We start from the raw sequence: 15708 nt of genomic DNA, 5'->3' as shown, positions 1-15708 counted from the left end.
GTAATTTCTCTACTTGCTATATAGTTACAGCCCAGGAAGAAAAAAAAGTCATACACTTCAAAGGATAATGAAAGATAATATCATGAAGAGGATATTTCTGAAGTACGGACAACTCCCCTGTTAATGAACTAACCCTAAGGAGTGATGAGGCACTACCTGAAGTTTAGCCACAGAATAGTGCTGTTACTGTCTCTAGGCCAGAAGTGAATGGTGTTATCAGAGACAGAAAGCTTCAGTCTTAAAAAAAGGGCTGCCCAGCCGGGCACTGTGGCTCACACCTGTAATCGCAGCACTTTGGGAGGCCAACACAGGTGGATCACCTGAGGTCAGGAGTTCGAGACCAGCCTGGGCAACACGGTGAAACCCCATTTCTACTAAAAATACAAAAATTAGCTGGGCATGGTGGTGTGCCGCTCTAATCCCAGCTACTCAAGAGGCTGAGGCAGGAGAATTGCTTGAACCTGGGAGGTGGAGGTTGCAGTGAGCCGAGATCGTGCCATTGTACTCTAGCCTGGGCAACAAGAGCAAAACTCCACCCAAAATGAAATAAGGTGGCTAAGGAGAAAGCCCCCCACCACCAAAAAAAGGGGAGGGGGCTGCCCTACGAGCCTGCTATCATAAAGCACCGGACATCAAATAGATGTTTCTGAATCAGCACCACTGTCACGTGAAAACTAATTGGAAATGCAAATTCCTAAGCTCTACTCCACATCTACTGAGTCAGAAACTCTGGGAGTAGGACCAAGAAATCTGGGTTTTATCAGACCCTCCAGGTAAATCAGATGTGCACTTAAGTTTGAGAACCATTGTGTAAGAAGAACAACACAACCAGAACCATGGTGAAGCAGAAACGGAGAATAATAAATACTCTAAAATATTTTTCCTCCACACATCCTCTCATCTGCTAGTGCCTCATCTTGGCAAAACTAACTGAAAGTCATAGGCAAGGGAGCCCAGGTGATGTCATTCAGATGCAGCTTCCCAGGGCACAGAGCAAGGCAGAGAGATGCAGAGTTTGAAAAGGGTGGGAGAGCGACTAGAGAATAATCAGTAGACCCATCACTCAAAGTAATGTGCCTTTAAAACTACATTATTTCTATTAGTCAAAATTAATGTTTTCATTAACACCCTAAAATTTTGAAATTCTGGGTGAGTGAATAAGAGGATTTAAGTTTTCTCAAGATTTCTCTGGCTGGGCACAGTGGCTCAAGCTTGTAATCCCAGCACTTTGGGAGGCTGAGGTTGGTGAATCCCCTGAGGTCTGTTGTTTGTGAACAGCTTGGTCAACATGGTGAAACCCCATCTCTACTAAAAATACAAAAATTAGTCAGGGATGGTGGCACACACCTGTAATCCCAGCTACTCTGGAGGCTGAGGCAGGAGAACCACTTGAACCTGGGAGGCGGAGGTTCCAGTGAGCCAAAATTGCACCATTGCACCCCAGCCTGGAAGACAAGGGCAAAATTCCATCTCACCAAAAAAAAAACAGATTTATTTAACACATAACACTTGTTGAGAGCCTAGTATATCATCTATACCTGGAGCTTTATTTATTGTTATTACATTTGAGTTAATAATTACAAAAGTGCTTTAAGTGTCCATTTTAGACATGAAAAAACTAAGATTCAGAGAGGTTAAATAACGCTTGAAGTTCCTTAGCTAGTAAGTGGCAGAAATTTAAAACCAGACCTTTTTTGTGTCAAAGCCCATGCTCCGTCTATGATAAAATAGTGCTACTTATATAAAAATAATCAAGCTATGCCATGCATAATCCACTGAAGTTCTTGTGATCAAGGACTAAATTGACTTTATGCCACATGTAAGGTGATCCCCGATTTTCCTAGCAGAGGCCTAATTTATGCATGTTGTCCTGCAATGTCCAGTGTTTGACAATAAACTATATGTTCACTCTCTCAATATGGTAAATAGATGTGGTGGCTTTTAAAAATGCAATTCTGGATGTGTAGAGAAAATCCAGTTGGATCTCTAGGAGGAGAGATGCTTCTCATTGCATTTGCCAATTCTAATAGAAGACACAAATTAGACTTCAGTCTTCAAAGGCATTGGCTTCCTAAAAAATGTTTTAGAGGGAGGAATTCTCCATGTTCTGGGGCCATATCTTGGTAAGGTTATGGAAATTTAAGGTGGAATTCACTAAAAAATAAAAATAAAAAATAAAAAAGCCCCTGTCATCATTACTCAGTATAGAACATTTATTACCATCCCCTAGTGCAGACAATCCATGTGGATGGTATACAGCACATATAATTAAAAGTCTCTGCTTGGAAGTGCTCCGTGATTAATGCCTCAGGTAGGCATTTTGATTCCTGTACTAATAGAACCTGACTGGCTCTGAAACGCTGGTGTTGTTCAGGTATCTCAGGAGTAATAAAAGACTGCTTTTGGCTTATTGCACAATTCCTTGAGTCATTAATTATAGCTGCCCAAAGTGGAAAGTTTATAATTAAACATATAATTTACTCTTCTACTTTTGGATGAAGTAAATTAAGGCAATTAGATTTCTTTTGATTAAGCATATGGAGCCATTTACAAAGTGCACAGGTGTGTACAAGCAGAAGGTAGACTACAAAAACATCTATGTTTCAAGTGTATTTTGTCACTTTCTTGTCACTCTCTGGCTGAAGTAATTATGTTAATCCATTTGAAGTGGATTTCTTTAGTTTTTCTGGTATGCTGCTGCTCTGTTTATTCCTTGGCATCCTTAGCTACTTAAGTAACAGCAAGTAATGATCAGCTACAAGTGTCAGCTAATCACAAAGATAATTTTGGCTAGGAATATCCACACAATATTATTTTGGTGAATATTTTCTCTGTCATTCAACCTCCACATACATCCCATAATGCATGTGCTATTTGAAAAACAACTATTGGGAAACAAGTTTTTTTCCTCAAATTTATTGCATCATTATTCTTTTTCAACGTCTGCCATCTTCCAAAAAATATATCTATATTCCTACTGTTTGTGTTATGTACATCACAGTTCAAACGCAAAGTATTTTCTTTTCTCTTCAGAATGTGTTTTTCTGGGGAGGAATTTCAGTGTGTCCCACTAGAGAAACAATTTGCATGTCAAAGAGAACTGAGTGTCAACAGAATTATGACAAAAGGCCTCTACAAAAGCTTAACTATTTCAACCATGATTTGTATAATTAGTAACTATGACTCTTACTGAATGTGCCTGTACCTTTCAAATATATGTACATACTAAGTAAAATAAGCATTATTTTATTTTAAAACTACTGAATTTGCAAGACTTTCTTTTTGCATTTTCTATATCAATAGCTAAGTACATAATTACTACTTACATGTAGTCTACATTTTAAAAAATTCATTTGTCAAATTGAATGAAAGTGACTTCATTTCTCTACGATGCTCACCTTTAGCTGTCTTCCTTTCATTATGTGTATCTGCCAGATACAACCAGTGACTATAAGCATTACATAAAAGGACAACTATTTGTGATGGAAACACTCCAAGGTGGCCCCCATGATCTCTATAACTTGATATTCACACTCTTATTTGATCCTTTTACCTTATGTGATCCTTTCTACTTGAATAAAGGCAAGCCCTATGAATTGCCTTTAATCGATAAAATATGGCAAAGATGATAAGATGTCATTTCTATAATTACATTACACAGGTTTGTGACTTCTCCTCTCTGAGAAGATTCTGTCCTTTACTGTCTTTGAAGAAGCAAGTGGCTGCGTTGGCATATACATAAGAACTAGGGGTAGCCTCCAACAGACAGGGAGCCAGCAAGAAACTGAAACCCCCAACAACTGTAAGGAAGTGAATTCTGCTAAAACCACATAAGCCTGGAAATGGATCTTCCCAGTCAACCTTGAGATGAGACCCAAGCACTGGCCAACACCTTGATTGCAGTCTTGTGGGACTCTAAGCAGAGAACCAAGCTAAGTTGTGCCCAGACTTCTAACCCACAAAGACCCGTGAGATAATAAATGTGTGTTGTTTAAAGCCACTACGTTTGTAGTAACATTGTTACATGGCCACAGGAAACCAACATACGAAGTAAGAATGACAGGAAGAAAGCAATCAATGTTAGGGAAGCAGAAACCTCCCTACCAACCAACCCAGCCTAGTTGGAGAAAAGGAGACAACATGCTTTATTCGGAGCAAAACAATGTAAGGGCAGATAAATTCCTGTGAAAACCTGCTGGACTTTACAATCTGGATCCTCATCCCATTCCAGTCAAACGCTTCCTGATGATTCAAAGGCATCTGCATTAATGAAAGCATCCTGAGCAGCTAGAATCACTGTTTTAATAGGCTTTTGGTACTCTAGAAGATCATCAAAACAGATCCTGTCTCAAAGTGCAAGGTAGAGATTGGGGAAGCAGCAAGCTCAGCTATGATTATTCCACCTAGCACTACTGTAGGGGCAGAATGGGCTGCTCCAGAAGATGCAGTTTCTCCTGTGGCTCCTCCAGTGCATGAGACAATCATATTTTTGGCCTGAACTTTCCTTAGGGGATGTACTAATTAGAGAAGCCTTGATAAATCACAAGGGTAAGAATGAGGAGCTAAGAAAGTAAATTAATCCCCATGGTATGGATTGCATTTACCAAAGAAATATTATAATAAATAAGATCTCACTACTAGAATATAATTTGCTAAAACATAAGTTGGTGACTCCCAGTTTCAGCTCTGATGAATAAAGAGCTTAGAAGTCAACACTCCGGTGCTGACAAGAATAATTTTCTTAGACCTAGCAGAGAATTGAGGCTGCAGGGTAAATTCACCCTGAAGTCTGTAGAGATTTATGAATTAGAGTCACAGGAAACATCTGCTTACCTGAAGCATATGCCACTGGAGCCATGAGTTGGTAGCAACTCATAAATGGTAACTTTTGACAAATTTCTGGAGGTTGACTATGGACTAGCATAAGAGTAAGAAATTCGTAATGGCAAAAATTGTGTAGATTTTACATCTAGTAAAGCCACCAGGCTGTTAATGTGAAGAGCTAAGAAAGGTTATTTCCAGGTTTGGACTAGGAAAAAAGAAAAGTAACCACTAGCCCAGGTGCTGTGGCTCATGCCTATAATCCCAGCACTTTTGGAAGCTAAGGTAGAAGTATTGTTGGAGCCCAGGAGTTCAAGACCAACCTAGGCATAGTGAGACCCTGTCTCTGTCTCCACAAAAAAAATAAATAAATAAAATAAAAACTAGGGGGGTATGTTGGCATAACCCTGTAGTCCCAGCTACTCAGGAGACTGAGACAGGAAGATTGTTTGAGTCCAGCAGTTTGAGGCTGCTGCCATTAGCTGTGATCATGACACTGCACTCTAACCTGGGCAACAAAGCAAGATCCTGTCTTAAAGGAAAAGAAAAAAAAAGAAAGAAAAAGGAGAAGTAACCATTGATAAATACTATTCCCAGAGTGTTCTCCATGGCAATATCTACCCTCCAGGGAAAAAGATTTTACCATAGCCTTATCTCACCTGGGGGAAAGGCATTTACCCAACTAAAACCTCCTCTAGCTTTTTTATCTTACCAAATGGAGTGGAGTAAAGCTAAGAAACACTTGTAAAGCCTACAATCCAAGGACCCAGGCCCACTAAAAAGCTGAGGATTGGTCACATTACAGAATGCTTCCTTTCCACCAAATATTACCAGTACTCCAACAGCCTCCAGTATAACAACAGTAGATAACAGCTAAAAGAGGTACAAAATCTATCTAACAAGTTCTTAGGGCAGCCAAATGCAACAGATAAAAACACAGACATCAGAATAATTTAAGGCTTCTGGTATCTACATCTACAAGCAAACATTAAAACACAGCTTAACTCCTAGCCAGATTAACATAAAACCATACACTAATGGCCTTTTACCGCACAGTTTCTATTACCTATATCATGTGCAGCCTATAAAAAATTAAAAGGAAGGTAAAAGACAAGAAAAAAACACAGTCTAAAGAGATAAAGCAAGCATTAGAATCTGATTCAGACAGGGCACAGATTTTGAAATTATCAGGCAGGGAATTTAAAATGATTATAAGTAATACGTTAAAGGCTCTAATGGAAAAATGTAGACAATATACAAAAACAGAGGAGTAATGTAAGCAAAGACAAAGAAACTCTAGGAAAACATAAAAGAAATACCAGAACTCAAAAATACTGTTGCAGAATGATGAATGTCTTTGATGGGCTCATCATGGGCCACTGGACATGGTCATGGAAAGACTCACTGAGCCTGAAGGTATGTCAGTGGAAATTTATCAAGCTGAAATGCAAAGAAAAAAAAAGTGTGAACGAAACAGGACAAGAAATCCAAGGACAATTTCAAAAGGTATAACAGAGGTGTAATTGGAATATCGAAAAGAAAAGGAAGAGAGAATGGAGAAGATGAAATATTCAAACTAATAATGGCTAAGAATTTAACTAAACTCATGACAGACAGCAAACAACAGATCCAGAATGCACACAGAACTCTAAAAAGACTAAACATAAACAAAAAGCAAAACCTATATCTATGCGTATCATATTCACATTGCAGAAAACAAATGCAAAATGGAAAATCTTGCAAGAAGGCACAGGAGATAAGAAAAAACTTACCTACAGAGAAACTGAAAAAAATTACAACAGAATTCTTAACATAAACCATTCAAACAAGAAAGAATGGAGTTAAATATTTAAAGTTTTGAAAGAATGAAACCACCATTCCATAATTATATATTCAGTAAAGTAATCCCTCCAAAGTTATGAAGGAATAAAGGCTCCTCATAGAAACAAAAGCTAAAGGAATTTATTGCCAGTAGACCTGCCCACTTAGAAATTTGAAACGTTCTTTAGGGAGAAGGAAAATGATATAGGCCAAAAACTAAGATTACCCAAAGAAAAGAAAGTGTCAGCAAAGGAATGCATGAAGGTAAAATAAAATCTTCTTTTTTCTTATTAATGTCTTATTAAGCTATTACTAATAGCTTAATTTCTAATTAATAATTGATCCAAAATAAAAAAGTTTGTTTAAAGTTATAACAGCAACAATATAGCAGATGATTACAGCATATGGATAAGTAGAATGAATGACAGCAGTGCCATAAGGAAAGGGAAAAGAGAGTTGGAAATTCTCTATTACAAAGCAGCTGGAGGCACAGAGCAGGAGCGGACAGGGTCAGACTTAGGAATGGTGGCCTTCATGTTCTATAGCTGACAATTAGCTGCCACTGTTAACAGCCATCAGTCCCAGACTAGACCATAGTACAGTCTACTGCCCAGGTTCTGGGAATTTCTGAACTGTTTAATAACCAATAACTCCAAGTACAGCAGCAACAGCAAAAGAATCTCTCACTACATGAATATATGAATATGAAATTGTTGCAAGAAGCTGGTGTCTGCCTTCCAAAGGATATGTGGCAAAGTCACCAGATGAAGCTGACGCAATTGTCAAAAAATTAGGTTCTAAAGATGTTGTGATAATGGCACAGAATTTTGCTTGCAGTAGAAAAAAAGGAACATTTGAAAGCAGTCCCAAAAGAGGAGTGAAGATAGTTTTCTATCAAGAAGCAAAAGCTGTTTCCTCTCAAATTATTGGGAAAAAGTTGTTTACCAAGTAAACAGGAGAAAAGGACAAAATATGCAATCAAGTATTGATCATCTGTGAGCAAAAATATCCCAGAGACAAGACTACTTTCCAGTAACAATGGAAAGGTCATTTCAAGGTCTAGTATAAATAGGAAGTTTGCAAGGTGATGTCAACACTGAAGATGTTTCTGCTGAGACTCCTGATGTAATAAAGAAGCTATTGATGTCGTAGAAGGCATCAAAAAGGAACAAGCTCTCCAGCTTGCACAGAATATAAGATTTCCATCTACTATTGTGGATTCTGTGGCAGAAAATATGGTCAAGCTTTACAATCTTTTTCTGAACTACAACACAACCATGATAAAAATAAGCCCAAAGGTATAAGATTCAGATGGAGCTCTGCTATGTTTGGACACAAAGATCAATTTTGATTCTAATTCAGTCTATTGCCAGAAGATCTTTGATCTACAGGACTGGACTCAGGAAGATGAAAGGAACAAAGATGAAGCTAAGCCACATCTCAATAACATTGGCCTCAGTGGAAAAACAGGCTGTCTAGTAAATGGTGCTGGTTTGGCTATAACCACAATAGATATAAGAAAACTTCATAAAGAGACTCCAACCAGCTTCCTTGTTGTTCATGGCAGTGCTATATTTCCACCAAGTAACAGAATCATTTATGCTTATCACTTCAGATAAAAAGAGGTACTGGCTATTCTGCTCAACATTTTTGGAGGAATCACTTGATGTTATGTTATTACATAGGGTATAGTTCTGGCTGTGAAAGATTTTGAAATTAAAATATCTGTTGTGGTACATTTACAAGATTCACTAGTTAATGATGCTAAGGCACTACTAGCAGAAAAGCTACTAGAATGGCTTCAAAGCTTTCTGAAATAGTGACCTTAATCAAGCAAACCCTTGTATATATAAAATGTAAGTTGCCAACATGATCTTAAAAAGCCAGGGAATGGCTGAAAATGTTAATTTTGCTATAATCATTGAAAATACTATGTTCTGTGTTATTGTTCTTTTTCTTTTCAGTGTGTGAAGATTGTAATTGTGATCTAGGCACACAAACTTTTAGAAGCATTTGGTGTGCATTTCATTCTGCTATTCAGGATGGACTATTTATATAAAGAACATATAATGCAGGTGTCTAGTTTTGTTTTGTTTTATCAGTCAGTCTTTTTCACTTCTACAGAATATCACTTGCAATGTGCCTGTTTATATTGTTGGATATAAAGTTCTACATTGACAAGAGTCCTACAAACAAAATAAATATGAAGAAAAATAACAAAATTGTTGGACTATGCTTTTAAAAAGAGGTAAAATTTATAGGTTAAGAGATAAAATAGAATAATAAAAAATGCTCAATTAAAATGAAAAAGGCAGAAGAGAAATAAAAAAGTAAACAAAATAGTTAAAAACATGGTAGATATTAAGCCGACTATATCAATAATTACTTTAACTGTGAATGGTCTAAATACACCAATTAAAAGACAGACTGTCAGAGTAAATGAAATATACAAGATACACCTGTACATTCTACAGGAAACCCACTTTCAATACAAATACTCAGATAGGTTAAAGAGATGGAGAAAGATATACTATGCTAACACTAATCAAAAAAATAATAAGAAAGAAAAGAGGAATAACTATTGTATTAGTCAGGATTCTCTAGAATAACGAAACTAATAAATAGATGTATATATAAGGGCGAGTTTATTAAGGAGTATTAACTCACATGATCACAGGGTCCCACAACAGTTCATCTGCAAGCTGATGAGCTAGGAAGCCAGTCTAAGCCCCAAAGCTAAAGAACCTGGAGTCCACATTCAAAGGCAGCAAGCATCCAGCACAGGAAAAAGATGTAGGCTGGGAGGCTAAGCCTGTCTAATCTCTCCACATCCTTCCGCTTGCTTTTTATTCTGGCAGCTGATTAGATGGTGCCCACCCAGACTGAGGGTGGGTCTGCCTCTCCCAGTCCACTGACTCAAATGTTAATCTCCTTTGGTAACACCCTCACAGACACACCCAGGATCAATACTTTTCATCCTTCTATCCAATCAAGCTGACACTCAGTATTAACCATCACAACTATGTTAATTTCAGACAAAGCAGACTACAGAACAAATAAAATTTTCGGGAACAAATAAGGGCATTGCATAAGAATAAAGTATTCAGCTCTACAAGAAAACAATCTTTAACTTGTATGCAATGAAGAAGAGATTATCAAAGTAAGTGAAGTAAAAAAATGGAAAGAACTACCATTAAACTACCATTGACAGTCTTCACAGAATTAGAAAAAAACTACCTTAAAATTTATATGGAATCAAAAAAGAGCCCATATAGCCAAGACAATCCTAAGCAAAAAGAACAAAGCTGGAGGCATCATGCTACCAGACTTCAAACTATACTACAAAGCTACAGTAACCAAAACAGCATGGTACTGGTATAAAAACAGACACAGACCAATGAAACAGAATAGAGAACTCAGAAATAAGACCACACATCTACAATCATCTGATCTTCAACAAACCTCACAAAAATAAGCAACAGGGAAATGATTCCACATTTAATAAATGGTGCTGGGAGAACTGGCTACCCATATACAGAAAATTGAAACTGGACACCCTCATTAAACCTTATACAAAAATTAACTCAAGATGAATTAACAACTTAAATGTAAAACCTAAAACTATAAAAACTCTAGAAGAAAATCTAGGTAATACCATTCAGGACATAGGCACAGGCAAAGATTTGAGGGCAAAAGCATCAAAAGCAATTGCAATAAAAGCAAAAAATGACAAACAGGATCATATTAAACTAAAGAGCTTCTGCACAGCAAAAGAAACTATCATCAGAGTGAACAAGCAACCTACAGGATGGGAGAAAATTTTTGCAATCTATCCATCTGACAAAGTTCTAATATCCAGAATCTACAAGGAACTTAAACGAATTTACAAGAAAAAAAAACATTAAAAAGAGGAAAAGACATATACAGATGCTTCTCAGAAGAAGACATTTATATGTCCAACAAATACAGGAAAAAAAAGCTCAACATCACTGATCATTAGAGAAGTGCAAATAAAAATCATGATGAGATACAATCTCACACCAATCAGAATGGCGATTATTGAAAAGTCAAGAAACAACACATGCTGGTTAGGCTTTGGAGAAATAGAAACAATTTTACACTGTTGGTGGGAATGTAAATTAGATTGACCATTGTAGAAGACACTGTGGAGATTCTTCAAAAACCTAGAACCAGAAATACCATTTGACCTAGCAATCCCATTTACTGGGTATATACCCAAGGAATATAAATCATTCTATTATAGAGATGCATGCATGCATATGTTCATTGTGGCACTATTCACAATAACAAAGACAAAAAAATCAACCCAAATGCCCCTCAATGATAGACTGAATAAAGAAAATGTGGTACATACACACCATGGAATACTATGCAGCCATGAAAAGGAATGAGATCATGTCATTTGCAGGGACATGGGTGGAGCTGGAAGCCATTACCTTCAGCAAACTAACACAGAAGCAGGAACCCAAACACAGTATGTTCTCACTTATAAGTGGGAGCTGAACGATAAGAACACATGGACACAGGGAGGGGAACAACACACAGTGGGGCTTTTCAGGGGGTTGGGAAAAGGGAGAACATCAGGAAAATAGCTAATGTGTGCTAGGCTTCATACCTAGATGATGGGTTGATAGGTGCAGCAAACTACAATGGCACACATTTACCTATGTAACAAACTTGCACATCCTGCGCATGTATCCTGGAATTTAAAATATAATATAATATAGGAACTAAAAGGAAAAGTAGACAAATCCACTTTTATAGTTGAAGAATTCAGCACCTCTCCTCTCTATCAGGAATCAACAGAGACAACAGGGAGAAATCAGTAATATATTAATAGTTTAACTGAAAAACATTATCAATCAGCTGGACTAATTATATTTGTAAAACATTTTATTCAAGAACAGCAGAACAAACATTCTTCTCAAGCTCACATAAATCATTCATTAAGATAGCTCACATTCTGGACCATAAAACAAGCCCTAATAGATTTAAAAGAATAGAAACCATACAAAGTATGCTCTCAAGCCACAGTGGGAAAAAACTAGAAGTCAATAGCAGAAAAATAGCTGATATTTTTCAATCTCCAAATATTAAACAACAAAATTCTAAATAATACATGGATCTAAGAAGATAATTTAAAACTATTTTGAACTAAAAGAAAATAAAAATACAACTTATCAAAAATTTTGGTATGCAGTGAAAGCAGTGCCTATAGGGAAACTTATGGCAGTGAACACACACCTTTGAAAAGAAAAAATATCTAAAATTAAAAGTCTAAATTTTCATCTTAAGAAATTAGAAAAAGAAGGGCAATATAAGCCTAAATCAAGAAGAAAAGAAATAATAAAACTTAAAGCATAAATCAGTGGAATCAAAAACTGGAAAAATAATAGAAAAAAATTTAAAAATGGAAATGCTTATTCTAAAATATCAGCAAAACTGGTAAGCCTCTAGCCTAATTATCATACACACACACCACACAAACACACACAGAGATAACACAAATTACCAATATCAGAAATAAAAAAGTGGTCATTACTACCAATCTCATGAACATTAAAAGAAAAATAAATAAATATTATTAATAACTCTTGCCTCCAAATTTGATAATGGAGATGAAATGGACCAATACCACAAAAGACACAAACTACCAATATTTACACAAAAAGAAATATGGAAATCTAAATAGGACTATATATATTAAGAAAATTGAATCCAAAATTAATAACTCTCTGAAGGGAAAAGCCACAAGCCAGATGGTTTCACTAGTAAACTCTACCAAACACTTGAGGCAGAAAGAAAACCACTTCTCTACAATCGCCCCCAGAAAGAAATAGAAGCAGAGAAAAAAAATCTTCCTAATGTTTTCAGTAAGACCAGCATTATGTTATTACTAAAACTAGTTAAAGATATTACAATAAAGAAAAACTAGGAACCAATGTCTCTCATTACCATAAATGCAAACATTCTCAACAAAATATTAGCAAATCAAATTCAATAATATATAAAAGAATTAAACACCATGATAGAATGAGATTTATTTCAAGTATGCCAACTAGTTCAACATTCAAAATTCATTGAATTCATGACATCCACAGGCCAAAGAATAAAATTACATAATTATACCAATAGCTGTAGGAAAAGCATTTGAGAAATACCAAGACCGACCCAAACATGACAATACACTCAGCTATCTAGGAATACAGGTGAACATCCTCAAATTGATGAAGAATATCTTCAAAAAACCTACAGCTAAAATTACACTTGATAGTGAAGAACTAGACACTTTCATTTTAAGATCATGATAAAGGCAAAATTTTGATTTTTTTTACCACTGCTATTCAACATCATATTGGGAGTCCTAGCTAATAAAATAAGGCAAGAAAGAGAAATAGAAGGTCTATAGATTGAGAAGGAAGTAACTAAACTGTCTTTGTTTTCAAATGACATGATTGTTCATGTAGAAAATCCCAAAATCGATTTACACATACACAGATACAGACACTCAACTGCTGGACCTAATAAAAGAAAATAGCCAGTCTGCAGGATGAAAGGTTAATAAACAATAATGAATGCTTTCCTGTATACCTGCAGTGATCAATTAGAACTTGAAATTATAATGCCATTTATAAGAGTATGAAAAATTAAATATTTAGGTGTAAGTCTAACAAAATATGTACATAATCTATGTGGAAAAAAACAAAACCCTAATAAAAGAAATTAAAGATCTAAATAAAAAATATAAACCTTGTTTATGGATTGGAAGACGATTATGGAAAGATGTCAATTTTTCCAAATTTGATTTATAGATTTACTGTAATCCCAGTAAAAATCTCAGCAAACTACTGTATAAATAATGGTAAAATATTCTAAATATTTTATGGCATGATAAAAGACCTAGAAGAGTCAAAATATTATTGAAGATGAACTAAGTTGGGGGACCAACACTACCTGATTTCAAGACTTAATATACAGGTGCAGTAATCAAGACAGTATAGTATTGATGAAAAATAAGTAAATAGAGATCAACAGAATAGACTAGAGAGAGCCCAGAAATAGATCCACACAAACATAGCCAATTAATCTTTGACAGGGGACAAAGACAATTAAATGCAGAACAAATAGTCTTTTCAACAAATGCTTTTTGAATAATTGGATATCCCTATATAAAGCAAAAACAAAAACAAAAAAAAACCCAAAACAAAAATGTAGAAATATACCATATGCAAAAATTAACTCAAAATGGATCATAAAAATAAATGTAAAACACAAAACTAAAAACCTCTAAAAAAAAAAAAAAAGAAATCACAGGAGAAAATTTAAGTGACCTTGAGTTGTTGGACTATATATTGTCAGCTACAACACCAAATCACAATTCTTGAAAGAAAAACGAATGACTGGTTGGACTTTAATAAAATTAAAAACTTTCCTATGCAAATGATACTGTTAAGAGCAACAAAAAACAAGCCATAGACTGAAGGAAAATATTGGTGAAACACATATCTGGGAAAATAAGCTTCCAGAATAGCAAAGAACCCTTAAACCTCAACAATAAGAAAACAAATGCCCTAATTTAAAAATGGGCAAAAAATCTAAATGGATACAGCATTATAAAAAATATATAGATGAAAATTAAGTATAGAAAAAGATGTGTAACATTATTTCTATTTAGGGAATTGATAACTGAAACAGACATAAGATTGTCTAAAATCTATAAAACTGACAGTACCAATTGCTGATGAGGATGTGGAGCAAGAGGAACTCTCATTTATTGTTGGTGAAATGCAAAATTGTGCCTCCACTTTTTAAGACAGTTTAGGTATTTTTTTACAAAGGTAAAAATAGTCTTACATAGGATTGATCAATGATGTTCCTAGATATTTACCCAACTGATTTAAAAACTTCTGTCACACAAAGCCTGCATAGAAATATTTATAGCAACTTTGTTTATAAGTGCCAAACTTTTAAGAAAACAAGATGTCCTTCAATCAGGGGGTGCAATAAATAAACTGTGGCATATATATTATCAAATTATATGATATTTTTAAAAAGGAAAATCTATAGAGACAGTAAAAATAGTTGTCACCAGGAGTTTGGGGGAGCTGAATAGTGATACAAAGGGGAATTTTTGGGGTTGTGAAACTATTTTTAGAGACTATAATTGTGAGTATATGATACTCCGCCTTCGTCAAAGCACCAAAATACTTATAACACAAAAAGTAAACTGTAATGGATACAAATTTAATTTTAAAATGTTATTTTGGTAGTCAAAGAAATCCCAAAATGGAATGTAAAATATGACAAAACAATCTAACTGAATTACAAATGAATGATATAATCTCACTTAATGGGCTGGGGGAAAAGGAGCTTATGTAAGTAACTTTGTGCTCCTAAAGAGAAGAGCATAATTATCTTGTGTGTTTGGTTGATAATTTTATTTATTTTTCCAACTTTTATTATAGGTTCAGGCTGTATATATATGTACAGATTTGTTAGCTGAGTATGTTGTGTGATTTTGAGGTTTGGGATATGAATGATTCCATTACCCAGGTACTGAACATAGTCTCTAATAGTTAATTTTTCAGCTCTTATCCCCCTTTCCCCTCTAGTGTCCCCCATTTCCCCATTTTCTATTGTTGTCACCTTTATGTCTATGAGTACCCAATGTTTAGCTCCCATTTATCAGTGAGAATATGCAGTATTTCGCTTTAAGTTTCTGCACTAATTTGTTTTGATTAATGGTCTCCAGCTACATCTATGTTGCTGCAAAGGACATGATTTCATTCCTTTTTATGGCTGGATAGTATTCCACAGTGTATATATACCACATTTTCTTAATCTAATTCACCATTGATTGGCACCTAGGTTGATTCTATCTCTTTCCAATTGTGAATACTGCTTTGATGAACGTGCAAATGCATGTGTCTTTGTGGTAGAAAGATTTGGATATATATATGCACACACTCAGTAATGGGATTGATGGGTCAAATGGTAGTTCTTAGTTCTTTGAGAAACCTCCAAACTGCTTTTCATAGTGACTGA

General features: G+C 35.5%; 1 pseudogene; it reads left to right on the top strand.

Annotated features, from left to right (window-relative positions):
- Positions 1-7152: 7152 nt before the first annotated feature.
- Positions 7153-8515, top strand: LOC116484188 (succinate--CoA ligase [ADP-forming] subunit beta, mitochondrial-like; annotated as a pseudogene).
- Positions 8516-15708: the final 7193 nt, after the last annotated feature.

The sequence above is a fragment of the Hylobates moloch genome, unplaced genomic scaffold (assembly GCF_009828535.3).
Source record: "Hylobates moloch isolate HMO894 unplaced genomic scaffold, HMol_V3 SCAFFOLD_15, whole genome shotgun sequence".
NCBI classification, from domain to species: Eukaryota; Metazoa; Chordata; class Mammalia; order Primates; family Hylobatidae; genus Hylobates; species Hylobates moloch.
This window is presented reverse-complemented; position numbering and strand designations above follow the sequence as displayed.